Source organism: Peromyscus maniculatus, chromosome 5 (assembly GCF_049852395.1).
Source record: "Peromyscus maniculatus bairdii isolate BWxNUB_F1_BW_parent chromosome 5, HU_Pman_BW_mat_3.1, whole genome shotgun sequence".
Taxonomy (NCBI): Eukaryota; Metazoa; Chordata; class Mammalia; order Rodentia; family Cricetidae; genus Peromyscus; species Peromyscus maniculatus.
Genome location: NC_134856.1, coordinates 24492399 through 24512164, shown reverse-complemented (window position 1 = coordinate 24512164; position 19766 = coordinate 24492399). Strand labels below are relative to the sequence as shown.

At 40.7% G+C, this 19766-nt stretch overlaps 1 protein-coding gene and 1 long non-coding RNA gene across 5 annotated transcripts in view; one reads left to right on the top strand and one right to left on the bottom strand.

The window, feature by feature from the left end:
• Positions 1-17108, bottom strand: part of LOC121829371 (uncharacterized) — a 29358-nt gene extending 12250 nt beyond the window's left edge. Inside the window, exons 1-2 of the long non-coding RNA XR_006072148.2 lie at positions 17015-17108; positions 10146-10235 (exon numbers count right to left, since the gene is read on the bottom strand). This is a non-coding gene — a long non-coding RNA (uncharacterized LOC121829371). The remainder of the gene's footprint in view (positions 1-10145; positions 10236-17014) is intronic.
• Inpp4b (inositol polyphosphate-4-phosphatase type II B) overlaps positions 1-19766 on the top strand; it is a 742657-nt gene that overhangs the window by 420235 nt on the left and 302656 nt on the right. The window lies entirely within an intron of this gene.

Genomic DNA, 19766 nt, shown 5'->3' with positions numbered 1-19766 from the left:
AATATCTGTGCTGAAGTGAAGGTATATGTGTTTTCAAGGCAGCAGAACAATGGGATTTTTAATAGTCAAAAATGAAGCATGAGGCAAGGAAGAATTTTGATGGCAGTTAGACCAGAAAGTTCCAAGGAGGGCTCTGGTTGAAGCCAAAGGAGGCTAATGGGCTTGAAGAACCACACAGGGGAAGTGTAGCCCTGACTCTGCCTTACTTAGACATTTCTGGTTTGACCATAATAACTCTATACAAGGTAGGTAGAAAGAACTCATACAGCCAGTCTACTGGTGAGGTTATTTAGTAGAGGAAAAATATATTAAGGAGATTTATATACATCAAACCGGGAATATTCACTTCTCATAAATTTTGGAATAATTTCCCAACTAAAAGTAAGCATATTCATGGGATAGAAATAGCCATGTCAACCTGCTACAGTCATTAAGAAAGAGAGTTGTAAGCTCAGGCTTCTGGATTTATTCCACCTACCAGCTTTGTGTCTAAGGGAGCTTCTTTTCTATATCTGTTTCTCCCTATATGTTTGAGGTGTTGTTATAAGGACAACATGAGTAAATGTATGTGAACTGTTTAAGGTCCAGCGTGTACAGAGACATGAGCAATTACTAATTACTATTACTCTAGCCATCACTTTGCATCATAGTTCTTCGTAACAGGTACAAGCCAAATACAAGTCTAATGAACAAGATCATTTTCTATATTTAGTAACTTTTTTCTTTTCTAAAAAAAACTGTTTTTAATTGAAATAGAATTCTAATTCCATTGTTGTTTATGTGTATATGGTTCAGGGCTGACCACTCTACATTGGAGAGCCATTAAAGGGGGTTATCCTGTGGGGAGGATAATTCTTTCTCTCAGAAATCTCAGAAGTTACCTATAGTCCTTTATCTAGGGGTGAGACCCTTCAAAATTCCCCACCCCCATCTTGTCCTGTCCATTGCCACTTTCAGGTCTTTTTTTATACAGTCAGTTCTAGGAGAGACTTTCATAGCTGACTCCCTGGTATTCTGAGTCTTACAATCTTTCCTCCTGCTCTTCTACATGGTTTATATTCTTAAACAGAGGCAAGAATTTAGGAACATTTTCCTTCCTATTTTCTTGGGAGTTGTGGTTTTTCATTTTTCTTTTCTTGATTTGGGGAATAGCACAAGAAAAAGAAGACTGTGTGGGGATGTGAGTGAGGCCTGATGGATTAGGCACAGAGGCCCCAGCTTCTTTCCGCTCTCCACAAACTTAAGTCAGATAAGAGAAAGAAAGGAAGGGAAAACCATCCAATGGGGAGCGAGGGGAGAGCTGGTTCTAATGGGTGGTGGGCGGCCATGATGCAGCTATGACGAGAGATGATGAGCTGAGGGTGTGATGGAGGCCCAGGAAGGGAAGCAGAAACATTTCCATTTGTGTTGTATCATACACATAATTAAATGAAATCCTCCAGCAGTGCCCAAGTGCAGACAAATGGATGGAGACTGTGAGTAGGGTAGAGTTTTAGGAATCTTATGCTTCAGTAATTACGATTTGTCCCCAAAGAGTTATGCTTGCTAAACTTTTAGAAATATTAGAGGTTTATTAGGCACTTTTGTTGTGTTGATGTTGAAATACCAGACAGAAGCAACTTTAGGAAGAAATATTTAATCTGCTTCACTTTCGGGCATACTGTCCATCAGGCCAGGGAAGCCAGAGTCACAGTGGTGAGCGACTTGGTCCAGGGTTGGAGGAATCTACAGCACAGCTCTTTATATCTTGGCAGATCAGGAGAAAGAGAGAGAGAGAGAGAGAGAGAGAGAGAGAGAGAGAGAGAGACAGAGACAGAGACAGAGACAGAGACAGAGACAGACAGACAGACAGACAGACAGAGACAGAGAGAGAACTGAAGTAGCCCAGGGTTATAATTCCCAAAGTCCCACTCCTACACGTCTAGTGGCCTACACTTACCTTCAGGGGCACATGTCCAAATGTTCCCCAACCCCAAGCACAATGGCACTAACTGGAGGCAGGGCATTCACACAACGAACCTGTGGTATATATTTCACATTGAAACCTTAACATGATGTTATCCACCCGAATGCCTTAATCTAATGCAGTCCCCTCCACTTAAAATGCACACATTTATTCATCTTCCACAGGTAAACAGTTTGTTTACTCGACAGCTACACTTTCTGTTTGCCTTAGTTCTGGGAACTCATTCTGTGGATTCCTTTAAAGACTTTCTTCGTTGATTGGCAGTGTTCTCATATTAGAGTATTGGGTGAGCTGGGAACTCTAGCTGTAGACTAAAAGGTTGGAAACTAGAACACACTTAAGAGATGCAGCTGGCTGTCCTTCACCAAACACCGTGAACTAAAGCATAACCTGTTCCTTCAAATAGCTAGGAAAGTAGTCCTGATGATGCAAGTGTAAATGGAAGCATAGTTCAGTAATTTGCAAACAGTCCCCAGAGGTGCCCCAACTTCTCATGTTTTCCCGCCATCTCTTGAGGTTCTCTTTGTCGTGGGGAGAGGAAGTGGGTGGGCTAAGGTATAGCTTAGAAGTGCTTCACAACCTAAGTGCTTTAGATCCTAACACTTCTAAACCAAAAGAAATGAGACTGTGACTTTGTGTGTGTTTCCGAAGATTGGTGATTAAGTACATATACTTTAAAGTAGTTTAAATATCTGATTGCAGCAAGCCTTTAATCATATTAGACCCAGAGTAGTCAGGTCTTCTTGGTTAAATTGGCTAAGTCCTCTAGTTGGCCGAGGCTGATGACTTGGTTTTTGGGTCTTCCTATGGACTTTATCATTGCTCAGAGTTAACCAGTCAGATAAACATGACAGCTCACTAGCTCATGCCAACTTGCAGACATACTTGTGTTCCATGCTATTAGAGAGAAAAGTTGACATTTTCTGTGCTTGCAAGGCACTTAACGTGCTGTTACCTAGCTGTTCTTATATTCCTCTAAACAACTGGACCCAAGATTGATTATCTCAGTGACTTCAGAAGAAATGCAATTAATCTTCATAACAATCGAGACGAGTCTAACTGTTGCTTCAGAATGACTGCTCCTCCTTCACATCCTTCACAGTCCCCTGCATGGTGGCACTGCCTTCTGGGACAGACAGACAGATACTGTTGGGCTGGGGGCTGAGGGGGAAGACAGGAGATGTCAAGATCATTATCAAGACTATAGCATTTTTGTTCTTCTCTCATTATGAAAAAATATATATTTTCAGAATGGGCTGTTCTAATATCCTGCTGCTTAGTAGGGCTTTAAAGCCTGAAACAGAAGCACATGGGCTAGGAGAAGAGAGGTGTAAAATCTCCCCCAGGATCTGAAATTTAAATAGATGTATTTTTCAGAATTTATTTACAATATTCAGCCTTAGGGACAAGCAGAAAATTGGAGTCTTTTGTATTACTGTGGAAACTTCTGAGCAAGGAGAAACTTGTGGCAAAGAATATCAGTATCAATGTTTGTTTCCCCTCTCTCTCATGAAACTTGGGGGTGTTGGAAGGTACTGGACCAAGTTCCTTCAGCCCTGCTGAGCAAGGCTATCCAATCAGGCAGCACATGATTAGGTCAGAGCATTGCTTCCGCTGGTGGTTGGAAGATGAATTTCTGCTCCATTTTGCAGAAGTGCCTGTCGACCTCCTTCTTTTTGCTCTGGGGGTAAATAATTCTTTGCTCTCTCCATCACTGAATTAGTTCATAACACAGAATCTGGTGTGTAGTGGACACTCAACAATCCTAGGGTTAGAAGATGCAGCCTGCCTCACTTTAAAAACTGCCAGTTACTGCTCTGACTTTCCACTAAAGCCTTACAGAACATCAACCGCATCAACAATGGTGGCTACAAATGTATTGCTTCCTGTGTTCTCTGCCACAGGTGGATAGCATTAGTGCAGATTAGTCCCTAGACAAAAGGACCCTGTTCTCTGCATCTGAGGCTTCTGCACTGGATCTTTCAGACATTCAGTCTAGCTAGTTAAGACACAGATTCTGTTGTCAGGGAGTCATGGCGTGGTGGGAGACAGATCGAGCATTGAAGCTCCACCGAGCACTCCATGCCTGCTTCCTTTCATGTCAACAGTCCGGTGAGTGGGCTGTCATTGTGCTGACTCTGAAGATGCAGCTGGTGTCTGGAGAGTTCAGGCCGTGTTAACCCCTTCAGCTCTCCAAGCTTGGCTAGTGCCCTGACCCAGGCATTGTTGGTTATCTCGCCTTCCCTTTCACCCCCACGGTATATTTTCACTTCAATAGATGTGTTTAGATCACTCTTACCTGGAGGAGGTGGGAATGGGAGGTGGGCTGGGGGGAGGGGGAGGGGGGCGAGAGGGGGAGAACAGGGGAATCTGTGGCTATTATGTTGAACTGAATGGTGTTGTAAAATAAAGAAAATAAAAAAAATAATAAAAAAAGAACACTTATCATAGAGCTTAAGAGTTTATTATTTTTAAAAAATCGGTGTTCAGACAGGGAAGGTCTAGAACCCAATTTTAAGTACTTAAATCATATATATTCATATATATATGTATACTATATACCACATATAATCATATATATAATACATTTGATTATATGTAACATATTCAAATATATATGTATATGTTTGATAGACATTTAAGTTGTTTCTAGTATTTGACAATGATGAATGAAACCTCACGTATCTGTGCTTTTATTCTCTTAGATACATACTGAGGAGTATAATTGTTAGATGATAGGGTGTGTGTATATATATATATATAATGAATATAAATATATATCCAAATATATTGCATAATGGAGTATCTAACGACCATTCATAAAGAAAAGTAAAAAATAGTGGTAAGACGATTTGTGAGATTTCTATGTTTACGACCATACTTTTGTTTTCACTTTGACCATGTTTTCCTGTTTGTTTGAGTTCTCTGTAGGCCTTTCAACCTGCCCCTTCTCCCAGCCTTGGCCTTTGGGAAGGCATAGTTTCCAATGGGGGCTAGAGAGCCACACAGAAGGAATTACATTCTTGAAAGTTTGCTACTCTAAATGAGTTTGCCTCCCATGTGCCTGACGAAAACTGGCATGCTTTTAAAAATGGGGTGCTTATTTTATATTACTGTATACTTTAACTATAATAACATGGATGCATATAAAATGATGAGTTTATTAGCTACATACGTGCATGTAACTTCTGCCCAAATAATTCCATTTAGTCCAGAAAGTTCCCTTGTGCAGCTGACTGACAATCCCATACAAACTCAGACAACTACTGTCTTATAGAGGTATTTCATTTATTCTTGAAATTTATGTGAATGAAATAATATAGTGTGTTTTGTCTAGTGACTAATGACTTGTGCTCAACATAGTATTTAGATCAGTTCATTTGCTGTATGAATCAACATCCCATATTTTTTTCTTGCTGAACTGAAAGCTGTTGTGACAGGCTACAGTTTGTTTATTCATCTCTTTATTGGTAGACATTTAGTTTGTTCCTAGTATTTGACAACAGTGAATAAAACATCACATACTTGTGCTTTTATCCTCTTGGATATACCCTGAGGATTGTAGTTGTTAGATGATAGGGCAGACTCATGTTTACCTTTCCTAAAACAACCAAACTCTGTCCCATGCCACACTTGCTCCTTGCTACCTGGCATTGCTAGTCCTTTCATTTAGCAGGATTTCCTGAACTACATTTCCCGATGGCTGATTATGTGTAAATCTTCATGCTTATTAGACATCTTTATTACTGAAGCTTACAAGCCTTTTGCCTGTTTTTTAAAGTTTGCTTTAATCATTTCTGAGAGTTCTTTGTATAGTGTGAACACACATGTTTTTGTTGAATGATTGTGTTGCAAGATTTTTTTCAACCTATGACCTAATAATTTCCTTAGGATGTACTTAAAATTTTTAAGCTGATATTATTATTTTTTTAGTTCAAGGTTAGTGTTTCTTTTTGGAAATTGTAATAAGAACACTGAAGGCCTCCCTTTTAACAAGACTTTGTGCATAATATGGTACTTTAAACTGTAGTCTCAGTGTGTGCGCAATCTCTAGAAATTATTTGTCCTGAAAAGTGAAACTTTATGTCCAAGAATTAGCAGATCCTTAGTTGCTCCAGCCCCTATCCTCTGCATCATAGTTTATCCCTGACGTTCTGAGAGTTTGCCAACTTTAAACATGTTATACAGTAGCGTCAGCAATGCTTGTCCATATGTAATAGACATATTTCACTTAATGTAATGTTCTGGAGGTTCATCCATTTTGTCTCCTTGTGTGAAGTTTCCTGTTTTTTTTTAAGGGTAAATTATGTTCTGTCACATGTGTTTATCACCTTGCCTTTATCTATTTGCTTATAGATGTGGTTTGTTTCTCCTTGCTTGCTATTATGAATAGCACCACAATGACACTGGTGTGCTAATTGCTCTTGGAAATCCTGATTTCAGTGAATTGGTGTAAAGAAACACAATGACTGTAGTATATTCATGTTTAATGCTTTTGTAGAAGAGTCTAGTAATCCTTAGATTTCTTTTCATTTTAGTTGGATGTTAGCCTGAGTTTTCTGAAAGGTTTTTATAAAACGTGTGACTTTCTTGGTGTCCTGTGAGGTGACAGTCTCTTGTCCCTTTTACACCTTAACCTTTCTACACCTCTGCATCCCCACCTCTGTCTTTGTTCCCACTTTTTTGTGGTGTATGTGTCAAGTACATCCTTCTCAGGGTTGCTTTGTAACTGTTTTCTTTCTGGTCCCTCTCATGTTCCTGTTCTCTCTGTGACTCTACCTCACACACAGTGCTATTCTACATCATCTCTTCAAGGATGTTGTTAGTTTCTTATTCTATTTTTGTGTCTGTTTTGGACTTCCACAAAAGAAGGAAGGATAGTTATTGATATTCTGTCATTTTCCACAATATGATGATGCTACCTGCATAGAGCATTACAGTGGAATAGTAAAACATATTTACTAAGGACCTGAAAACAAAATATTTGAGCCCTAACACTGTAAAACTAGCAGAGGAAAACTCAAGAAAAGCTCCACCACTTGGGATTACTTTACTTTCAGTTTCAGTTAGGTAAGGTGAGGCAACTTCCTGGTATGTTTTGAAAAGGTGATCAGCTTAATTGCTGTTGATCACTTGAGGAGAGAAGCAGTGTATGAACTGTGTGTACTAGTGCCCTCCCTCCATGCAGCGTTCAGCAATGGCTGTTGTTGAGGAGAGAGGCACTGTATGAACTGTATCCACTGGTGCCCTCCCTCCATGCAGCGTTCAGCAATGGCTGTTGTTGAGGAGAGAGGCACTGTATGAACTGTATCCACTGGTGCCCTCCCTCCATGCAGCGTTCAGCAATGGCTGTTGTTGAGGAGAGAAGCACTGTATGAACTGTGTCCACTGGTGCCCTCCCTCCATGCAGCGTTCAGCAATGGCTGTTGTCGAGGAGAGAAGCAGTGTATGAACTGTGTCCACTGGTGCCCTCCCTCCATGCAGCGTTCAGCAATGGCTGTTGTTGCAGTTTTCACTGCTGTCTACTTTTAAGTAGCAAGCGTTTTTTTATTGTCTTATTTAATCATCATGAAAGAGTATTGAGAAAACTGAGGGTGCAGCAGGAGTCTCAGAGAGCGCCTGCCTGTCCTTAGAGTGGAGTCATGCAAATTCCTTACGTCGAGTTTGAGGAGATCCTACTTGGGGGATTTTAGAAATATTTCCCATCTCTCATCACAGAGAATGAGGATGTCAGGGGTGAGCTTTAAGTTAGAACCACATGTTCCTTACTCTTTAATTTTTTCTTTTTTGAGGGGTAATGATGTTTAAGGTCACATGAGGTCACACCATGTAAGGCAAACATTCTACCACTGAACTTCATCCTCTGGTATGAGTTATTCTTTCAAACAACCCCTGTGGTTACTGCCCTGTTCTAGAAATCATTGGTACATAAACAATACCACAGTAAATATGTAGGGAAAAATGCAATAATTCCCAAGCATATATTGTGAATGCTAGTTAAGCTGAATGCCAAAACCTGAAGAATGTTTATGAACTTATCACCAAATTTCAATTAAAATATAGGCATAAAATGATAAATTGACTAGTATATACTACGGATGGTCTATATAAGAAAGCATATGCCTGAACCAAGTGAAGTTATATTAGGAAACTAGAGCACCTCACTGTCACCTCCTCTGTCAATGTGGCCCTTGTTGTTAATAACTGAAGGAGAAAATATGGTGCAAATGAGACATTTAATGTCTTTGCTAACAGATAAATGGCTTACAAGAACATAACAAAAATATTTACCAATAAGGTCTAATAAATCTTTTAAATAATTAAATATGGAAATACACTTGATATGAAGCTTACTACTATAGTTAACAGTATTAAGCATTTCTTGGAGTGTATGAGCAATGAAAAAAATCTTTGCATGTAGGAAGGCATGGGCATACTTCTCTACTAATACTTCTCTACTAATCTGATAGAAATTCCAAGAAGCTTCCAAAGACTTTAATAAATAAAAACCAATATTATTATTTGGTAAACTGGGTATAATTGGCTGGTTATGGACTGTCTTAGTCACTGTTCTATTGCCGTGAAGAAACAACATGCCCAAGGCAATTTTTATATAAGAAAGCATTTGATTGGGGCTGTTTACAGTTTTAGAGGGATAGTTCGTTATCATCATGGTGAGAAGCAGACAGGCATGGCATTAAAGCAGTAGCCGTGACTTTCATATCCAGATCCACATTCAGCAGGCACAGAGAGACAGAGAGAGAGAGACAGAGAGAGACAGAGAGAGACAGAGAGACAGACTGGGCCTGGATGGGCTTTTGAAACCTCAAAGCTTGCCTCCAGTGACACACCTCCCCCAGTAAAGCCACGCCTCCCAATCCTTCCCAAACAGTTAGTTATGCTCCCTGACTGCCAAGCATTCAAACATGAGCGTCTATGGGAGTCATTCTCATCAAACCACCACACGGACATTTATACACTGGTAGCTTCTTCTTGAATAGCATTAATTAGTTGAAATAGTATTTCTCATGGAGGAATATTCAATACAATCTTTATAAATGGAAGAGTATGACTATGTTTGAACAGGAAACCAAACAGAAATTGTCTAAGTTCAACTTATAAATTGAATGTAGTTTTTAAAAAGGTCTCAAAAATTCCTTTTTATGGAAAGGGATATTAAGTATTAGATCAAATTTTAAGTTTATAAAGAAAAAATGCTGTCTAAGAATACAAGGATAGTTTTAAACATAATGATAACACTAATCTGATCAGGTATCAAAACATAACAAAAAGGGATTGCAATTAAATCTGTGTGATGTCCCAAAAATACACAGACAGAGAAGTGAGGCCTATTTGATCTGGAAGCTGACTGCAGGCCACTTGATGATTTAACATGGTTAGGACAACTTAACTCTGCAAGTAAATGATGGAGGATTTCACCAAATAAGCTTATATGGCAACTATTTACCTGGAAGAAAATCATGTCACTATCCTGTTCTATCGAGAACTACATTTCAGTAGATTAAGTGAGTAAAATTAAATAAGCTGAATGGCAACTATTTATCTGGAAGAAAATCATGTATCATCCTTTCCCATTGAGAACTATATTTCAGTAGGCTAAGTGAGTACAAATGAAGAAGTTGAAAGAGAGGATTATACAGAAGTCTGGGGCAAGGGAAATTTTCTGAAGAATGGCACTCTTAAAATTCATATATGGCTACTCATGACTTGATGATAATCTAAGATTTGTATGGAGGACCATATGGCATAAAAAAGAGAAATAGTAATAGATGTGGAAAATCATTGCAATTTGAAGCTAAGAGCTTAATCTCTATTATATGAAAATTACCATGTGAAAAATGTAGTAAAAATCTGGCAAAGAATTAAAGAGACAGGCTTCAGAGAAGTATGGCAGAAAAATCTTCCCACATTTTTTTTTGGTTAGAAACACAAACTTAGATAAGTAATATGATTACTATGTTATAAGGCTGAAACATTTTGAAGAGAGTCTTTGGCAAGGCCATAACAAAAATGTATCCTTATAAAATGCTGATGGAATGTGTTTTTCATCTTCAAAAAGTAATTTATGGGACATTTTAAAAGAAAAAGTACCTGTACATCTGCTTCAGCCATATTGTTCCTTGTTATCAACCCTAAGAATCAAAGTGCCAAGACTTACAGGTAAATGCAAATGCTCCGCTGAGTCTAACTCATCACAGCCAGTGGGAAATGTGTGCAAACGGAACTCCAGCAGGACCTCATGAAGTCTCTGTGAAAGAAGGATGCAGTGCATGTGTTAGAGCTATAAAAGGGCAAAGGCTGGAAAGACCATCTGGTTTAAAGATGCTGCAGAAGCCATTAAAAGCCCCATTTAAATATTAGTATTATTTTCTGAGGCGGATTCTGAAGTACAGGGCTGGCCTTAAATTTTCTATGTAGCTAACACAAGCTTCAAATTCCTGATCCACATGTCTCCACTTCCAAAGTGCTAGGGTTACTGGTATGAGCCACAGTACCTGGCTATCATTTCTTTTAAAATAGCCAATGATAAAGGGTGACTACGTATATGTGTTATTGTATAGGACAACTATGAATACATAGAAAGATGTAGAAGAATCCATACTATAGATGGAATGGAGGAGAGTAAATTTAAAAATTAGGAAAAAATATGAAATAAAATAAAAAAGAATAAAACAATCATGGTAATAGATTTCCTTACTTAAAACAAAAGTAAATAAATAAAATCACTTAAAAAGAAGGGTGTCTCTGCCATAGTCCTATGAAGAATGTCATCTTCATACTCGGAGGTTTCCATAATCAGGGTTGTCATGGTGAAAACTCCCCCACCCCGCCCACACACACAGGAGGGTCCACTGTGAACAAGGGGCACATGGGAGCTGGCCAGCAGGTGTGGGCCTGTGAAGGTAGGAGGACGTGCCATCAGTGACAGTCCACATGCAGTGAAATCTGTCAGTGAAAATAACCCAAGGCAGGTAAGAGAAGGACAAGAACGGCAGTCACCCTGACACTTCCTGAAGCATATGAAAACTCTTTGAACTATGGGGGAAGTTTACCTGGGCTGTTGCATATCACATAGCCTTCTTATGCTAGTAGAATCCATAAACAGTAATTCAGTCACCGGTTCAGAGTGGACCCCCCACATCATTTACCTGCTTATTAAATCACCCGATGCCTGACCAACTTGTGAGGTCTGTGAGTGAAACTGGAGCCCTGGGCTGAAAAAGCTCGCTTCTACTCTGTGCTCTTTTCCTCTACTCTGGACTCTTGGCCCTGCTCCTCTTATCTGCAAGGTTTCTTCAGCTGTTGACATTTGCCTGGTGGCTTAGCCCTTACTGTCTGCCTGGCCGTCAGTGCTGTGTCTCTCTACCCTGCAGCCCTTTGGGCACAGCTGTCTCTGTGGGCGGATGTTTGGTAAGCTCGCTGTTTGATGGTGGCGAACCCTTAAATAGCCAAATGTAGGCAGTGGGGACATGTGTCCTGTATTAGATTCCTACTAATGCTTGGCTTTGTAAAGCTGAAGTGTGATACATTGCCAAAATATTTCTTCTGTTTTGAAAGGAGCAGCAGTTAGTTATTCAAAAGCTTTCACTGCTCTGGCTAGGAATAGCTTTTAATTACCGCAAGTTTATATACACAGCGCAGTGGGAACAAAAGACAAGTCTGAAGAAACATAGGCTTCTTTGGGAGTCATGTGAATGGAATGATAATTACAACCAGGTTAGGTTAAACTGAAGTGAAAATTATCTTTAAATGAACGGAAAAGTCGTGTGCATATCAACAGAAGGTGATGGCCCATGCTGATGAGTGCCGAGGGCTATCTGTTTCCACATCACAAAGATTTTCTTTTCCTCTTGTCATGATCATGATTGTTTGAGTATCATGAACGAAGTCAAACTGTTTTTTAAAGTGTGCTCATTGAGGAAGGCTCTAAATGCTGTGCTGGCAGTGGCTTCTGTACCATGTCCTGAGGAATTCAGTGTGTGAGTATGCAAAGACATTAGTCTTGTATACTAACTATGGGCATAGCTTTGAACCCTAATGAAGATTTGCTTTTGGAAGCTGTCATAGAGATTTCTTTAACTAGACACGTGGCTTATTATTTTATACAGTTTTTTATTTTTTTATATTGCCAGTTGAGTTTTTTGAAGAAGTTATTGATAAGCACATTGTATTCAACTATAGCTTTACTCTGCTTCCTCTTAGAATTGAGGAGATTGTTTAAGCTGGTATACTTGCTTGTCGTTCTCCAATTTTAGCTGTGAGGGAATGGAATGTGCGGGGCTGCTTTCTCAGACCTCAGAACAATGGAGAACCTGGGCCTTATCTCAGAAACTCTAGTCTGTAGTTGTGGTTCATACATACACACACGTTTAAGTGTGAATCTATACATTAATATTCACGAGTGTGTGTGCATGCATGTATTTGTGTGCACGTGTGCTGTTAGGTACAGCTTTAAATTTTAAATTCAAGGCTTAAGTTCATTTACAGCTGAAAAAAGGCCAAGGTATGCTTGGAAATGTTATTCAGAGAATAACAATAATGTTCTTTGTCTCTACAAAGAACCTTTCCAGCTAATGCAGCCCCCAGGCAGGGCGTTCCTTTTGGGTGGGGCAACACTGCCTCCCTCTGCTGCTGTCCTCAGCATGCACAGGGTTACACGGCTGCATCTCCTTGCAACCTAAGAAGGTATCAGAGAAAAGACGATGCCAAGCTGGAAATGGACGATTATATTAAGAAGCATTTAGAAGCCTCACCAGGGGTTGCAAGAACCAAGATCTGAACAACATGGAGAGAAAGTGGATACATAGCAAACACTGTACCAAGAACATGTCACAGCTGGGGTCAGGGGTACACTGCTTAGCCCCCTCATAGATACCTTTACAGCCAGAAAGGCACCTTGAGAGTCCAAGATAGAGTTTAATGCCAGCGACTTTGGCCTAAGATCTGCTACAGACTGTGTGGATGTGGATCTCAGCGTCTACTGTTCTCAGGTGGAGACTTCAGTACCTGCTCTCTCAATGACTGGAAAATGTAAAACTCCTGCAATGTTGCTTTAGAATATCAGAATGCGGTGGGAATGCCAACACTGGCCACATCTGCTCCATGTTTTGCACTCAGAGGTTCATTTTGAGTGACACTGTGTATGTCTAAGAGAAGACTTGATGGTACCAGGCACCATGAGGTTCACTGTCCTTGCCATGTGCCTTTTGGTCCAACATCTCATCTGTGCTCTTATTGGGTGACCTGCAGCTGGGACATGTCTGTAAGATGCTCCGGGGCTGGGTCACTTGAACACATGTGAAGAACAATGAACAAAAGCCCATTCCTCTGCCTTCTGATACTGTGACATCCGCTTCCTGAGTCTCTTTGTTTCCGAAGGGGAGGAAAACTGTAAAGTGTGAACACTGTACACAGCTATGTCCACACGTTCCACTGTAAGCAAGCCATCTTGATTCCGTGTTCTCATTTCTGTCCCGTTATAATGGGCAATATGTCTCTGTCTCCTCAAATGACTTATGAGAAAGAATGAGAAGACCACAATAAATCCCTCTTACATGTGCTGTACTGACAAGAAAGTCACCCTGTTCCTCTTTCTGTCCCAGTCACCATCCAATTTGGTATTTGAGATGTGATTCATAGGGCACCAAATCAAAGGTCTTTGTAGAATCCTTTGACCTTGGACACGGCAAAAAGTAAAAACAGTGAGAAAATAATTGTCTATGCTTCATGTAGGCTTTCTCTGCTTTAAAAAATGTTAGGAAGGGGAAAAAGATTAGCTGAATGGTTCCTCTATTGCTCAACCTCCTGAAATTCATGAATGGCTAACTAGATTAGGTTATTGGAAGCAACATCTGAGAACATCACCATCTCCCAAATATGCAAAAAGTCTGCCCTTCCACACCCTACAGATGAACCAGTGAGACTCCCAGAAACATCAAAGATCAATAAAAGAAAGGCATAATACCATTATTGATTACACATTGGGCAGTGTACAAGAGGTGGTAATTAATGAATGGTAGAGTTAAGGGGAAGGTAAATTCTTTTACAATCATGTACTTACTTAATTCTGTTTGGAGCCTTACAAAAATAAAGATCAAATAACTGACTTGCAACATAACAGATAAGAAATAATTTGTACATACAGTATTGCATTTGATTCCCATGCCATCCCCATTATTTCAGTACGTAAATAGAACTGGAAGCCAAATTTAATTTGCTAAAGATCATATTTAATTGTGGTCAGAGTTCAATTCTGAAGGTTATTGGTGCCCACCCATGGTTTGCTGAGTGACAGAAGCAAAGCTTAGGTATCGATGAGCTAAGTGACATCTGAGAGAATTTCAGACAAGATGACAAGTGATCAAGAGATCTTATTCCAGGAAGCAGATGCCAGGATAACATCGGAGAAGTGTGAGACAAGAGCTGAGTAGTCCAGGGCCACTTCCCCAAAGGGCTTTCCAGAAGCTGTGTTTGCTGCATTAGGGTTTAGTTGTATCACGGTTTGAAAATGCCTTTAACTATTATTCTATACAAAATGTGGCTATGTATTAACTATAAAGACGCCACATATATCTGGCTCTTTTCTGTCAAGTTGATTTTCATTATGATTAATTTGGTATAGTTGGAAAATCCATGTGGAAAAATCTAAGCAGTCATTTGGAAGTAGACACAGGGAACAAAGAGACAGCAAGAAGACTTGTCTTGTTTTCTAGAAACATTTATCTAACAGTTGCATAAGTGATTAGGTCTACTCCCCATGGCACACGCCCCCCCCCCCCCCCCGTGCCCCAACATATACAGCAAAAGGTCACATGTGGCCATTGCTGATGCCCTTTCAGCTGTGTGTGAGACGATACCATCAGAGGCCCAGGGTCCTCTTTCCTAGTCGATCCTCTAATGTCCTTGACCTCCAGTCCTCCTTTCCTACCCTTGCATGGGCGCAAGATGGATGCTGCGCTCTAGGGCTTTGTGTTTGCTTATCTAACCTAGGAGGTCACAAAGAAAGGACTCCATCCACTGCACCTCTACTAAAGAACACAAGCTCTCCCCGACCCTTTCTTGAGTCTCATTGGCCAGGTCTGTGCCCTATGCGCCTGTTCTTCCTCTCTATACTGGGATGTGTGGAAAAGGAGCAAGTTGGGATGATTTTTGGATTAAGTAACAGTGAATTTGAAATAACGATGGGGAGACAGGCTTACAGAAGTGATCATGGGAAACGAAGAAAGACTTTAAAAAATAGATTGAGAAAATAGTCCAAATATAGACTAGAGTCTTGGAACATGCTGGCATAGTGGGAGTTAGGGATGGTCAGGCTCTGTTACAAAGAGAAAGCATGATAAGAAAAACAGGAATGAGACAGAGGTAGCACATGTGGAAACCAACGTAGAAGAGAGCTTTAGGATGGAGACAAAGGGCTGCCAGATCTACAGAGATACCAGGAAGATGAAAAACACTGACAACTTGGAAAATCCTTAAAGTAACTGAGAACATACTGGGCTGTCTAGTTCAGCCTCCATTTTAGGGTATGTGCCTAGTCTTATTGCATCTTGTTATGCCGTGTTTGGTTGCTAGCCCCGGCTCTTCTTTGGAGGGAAATGGAGAAGGATGTGGGAGAGAAGGTAGGTGCCTGGGAGAGCTGGGCGGAGTGGAGGGAGGGGAAACCGCAGTCTGGGTGCAAGGTATTAGAGAATCCTACTACTGCTGCTACTGCTACTGGAGTATACTGTTGCTAGAGAATACTACTACCAAAGAGTATTACTACTACTCCTATCACTCCTCCTCCTCCTCCTACTACTACTACTACTAATAATAATAATAATAGAATAGCTGAGGAATTAAAGAGAGAGAAGAGACCATCAAAGCTGAATCACAAACAGAACTGGAAGGACTGGGTGTCGGTGAGTGGATGGAAAGACGGTCATCTTAGCTTGGACTGATCATATCTATTCGTGAGTTGTAGGCCACTGCAGCAACTTGGGCTGAGTTCCTGTCAGTCTTGGAGTAGTGAGCAATAGGATTCTAGAAGACAGAGCTAGAGTCTCTAAGTAAATGTTTTAGACAAAATACCATGTTTTACTTTGTATACTTTAATTTGCAAACTTTCTTATGCAACATTATTTATGCTTCAATTCCTTCTTTGGCTCAATCTACCAAGTGGAAAATAATAGTCTCCACACTATTTGAATTCCAAGTGGGGAAATTATTTTCCATGATGCCTTTGGAAATTGAAGGTGGGGGTAAATTACTTTTCATGAAGAGTGTCATTATGGCTTCTTTTTTTTTTTTTTTTTTTTTGGTTTTTCGAGACAGGGTTTCTCTGCGTAGCTTTGCGCCTTTCCTGGAGCTCACTTGGTAGCCCAGGCTGGCCTCGAACTCACAGAGATCCGCCTGGCTCTGCCTCCCGAGTGCTGGGATTAAAGGCGTGCGCCACCACCGCCCGGCCCCATTATGGCTTCTTAAGGCAAGAGGAGATCTGTGCTGTCTGGCTATCTCTTACTAGGTACAGCATGGTCAACAAACATTTTTCTGACTAGTTTGACAAAAACAAGGATTCAAAGTAAACATGATTAAAACCTTCTGTGGAAGAATAGAAGGAAGACTGTGAAAGAAATGGCATTCAGTCGTGGGAGAGGTGCTGTTTCCTTGAACCAGCTCAGCCACACTGCAGTATGGAAAGCTCCCCATTTTATTACAAATCAACTTCTTTGTTTCTTGTCCTTGAAAATGTTTACTTAGGTAAGATTCCCTGATAAATCCAGAGAACTCACAAAAGTTAATGTTAACATGAAAATGTACCATTGTTGGAAGCGACATTATCGTTAGCTTGTGCCCTGAGGTTTATGTAGCTAGAGTTTTCCTGCCTTGCCCACAGTCAGGACAAATCTTTGTCACCCGCCAGTCCCACAGCCGCTCAGACCCAACCAAGTAAACACAGAGACTTATATTGCTTACAAACTGTATGGCCGTGGCAGGCTTCTTACTAACTGTTCTTATAGCTTAAATTAATCCATTTCCATAAATCTATACCTTGCCACGTGGCTGGTGGCTTACCGGCGTCTTCACATGCTGCTGGTCATGGCGGCGGTTCGCAGTGTCTCTCCGCCTCAGCCTTCCGCTTCCCAGAATCCTCCTCTCTCCTTGTCCCACCTACTTCCTGCCTGGCCACTGGCCAATCAGTATTTTATTTATTGACCAATCAGAGCAACAGATTTGACATACAGACCATCCCACAGCAGGTTTATATCCAGGCTCTGCTTTCTGCTTCTGTAGCATGGGCCAGTTACTTAATGTGTCTCTATTTTTATTTACGAATAGTCGGGATAATTTTGTAAGGGCAGAGTGAGATCATCACTGCAAAACTTCTCACAGTGTGCCTGACACACAGTCACTGTTGCTCTTCCTGGAGGCCTTCATCCTCTGTAATTCAAACAATTATTCCATTTGCTCATTTGAGTAGGGCAGGACAAGTGTTCCCTGCACATGTAGAGGTCAGAGGATAACTTGCCAGGTCTGGTTTTCACCTTCTGTCAGGTAGTTCCAGGTTAGACAGAGGGCATCAAGCTTGGCAGCAAGAGTCTTTACCCTCTGAGCCATCTCACTGGCCTCTCGTTCTATAATCTTTACTTGTACCTTCATTCTATAATTAACATTAGAATGATTTTTGTCTCACTTTTGTTTGTTTTAACAATAACCAGGGAAAATTTCTTACTCAAGAGTATGATCAAAGACAGCCTTTCTCGAATGACTCTTACCTGGCATACTTGTGTTATGTGTTATTATTTGTATTAATCTCAGTTTTCACTATCTTTCCCAAGCTAGTTTCAAACTCATGAGTTTAAGTAAGCCTCCCTCCAACTTCAACTTCAGTCTCACAAGTACCTATTAGCTGGAACTACAGGCATTTGCTACCATGCCCAACTATTTATATTTTAATCATCCTTATACTGATGATCATTAATAGCAAATTTTTCATACACTGTGCTCTATCACATATCAACTAAACAGAGGTGCTGTGGGAAAACTCCCAACTACACAGAGGCATGATGGGATATCAAGCCATCTGGTATTCTCTAGCACGTTTGTTCACTTAACCTCTCTATACTATCTCAACAGAAGATAGCACAGCCGCTTATAAAATAATCACTCAGAGGCTTGTATTAATTACCAACTGTATGGCCTATGGCAAGCTTCTTGCTAGCTAGCTCTTTCATCTTAAATTAACCTAGAACTATTAATCTATGTATCACCACATGTTCCATGGCTTTACCAGCTTCCTATCACATGTTGCTCCTTGGACAGCTGTTTGGCATCCCCCCCCCCCACACACACACACTCTTTTCTCCTCTTACTATCTCTCTTGGATTTTCCCACCTCTGCCTCCATCCTGCCCTGCAATAGGCCAGTGCAGCTTTATTTATTAGCCAATGGGAGCAACAATATTCACAGCATACATAAAGACATCCCATAGGAAGATACATTTGACTCATCCTCATTTTCTAGATTAAGAGACTGAAGCAGAGACATAGAAATAAATAATTTGTCCTACCATCATAAAGCCAGTTAAGGTTTGAACAGCTGCTCAGCTCCAGAACCTGTGCACTTGACCTTCATGCTCTAACATGACAGTAAGCACCATGCTAAATCAAATGCATTGTACTTGTGTATCTGTCGATTTTCCCACACAAGTGTTTTTACTTATGCATTTTAAGCCTCAATGGGAACAACTCCAATTGTTTCACAAAAATATGTTTTTCTGTAAGTATTTGAGATTTATTCTCTCAAGTTTTCAGAACTTTAAAAGGTCAAAGGTTGCTAATTCTATTCATGTTTTCACCTTTGGCTCTAAGAAAGGGCACTGATCTGTTAGATATAGATGCAAAAATAGAAGCTATGACACACGTGGCCTTGGCTCTTCAGTCAGGCTCATTCCACTAAGGCACACCACATAGAGTCAGACATTCAAAATAGTAGTGGCAAGAGTCAGCAGCTATTTGGGAATGAGCCCTGTTCTGGTACAGAAAAGGGATGACTCAGTTTAAAACTATTTCTCTTTCGTGTCCAGATGCCCTTATGTGTGTGTACATCTGCATTCATTTTTTTGGTAGGTGGAGCAGAAGATAAGTTCTTGGTTCAGAGTGTGAAAAACTAAGTAAGCAATTGGGAGGTTCTGTGCAGTGGCTCAGAAGGGAGGGATGGGGTAGTGAGCACACCAGGGCTGCTGCTTCTGGCCTGACACTGAGCTCACTGATTCTCCCCACAGAGGGAGGACTCCCGAGCACTGTAGGCAGTGCTCATCAACTCTGCTCTTTATTCTCCTTCTGAGGCACACATTCCCAGTAGAGGTCAGAAACCACACTGGAAATGTCTTTAGGACTTAGTGAGGGGGGCCTGCCTGGCAGTCACCTCTGTCCCATATTCTTAAAACATTTCTATGGCGGAACCAATGACAGCTCCTATTTTCTGCCTATCTTAGTCCTACCATTTTTTATGCATTGAATTATGTTGTATAGCTCTTATAATTTGGAAATTACCAAGTCTGACCTACATTTTATTATTAGTGCCCTTTGTGTTAAAGGAAGGTTTGAGAGCTCTACCCACACTGCATGGGGATTTAGTGCACGGGTCACTGTGCCTCAGCATGGGAGGTTGGGGTGGGGTTTCAAAGCAACTGCTGTGCAAAGTCCCAGGCTGGGAACTACCATAAAGATAGACACTGAGGGTTAATAAATAGGTTTGAATATTGACCAGGTGTCTGCATTCTTAACCCTTTAACTTCCTA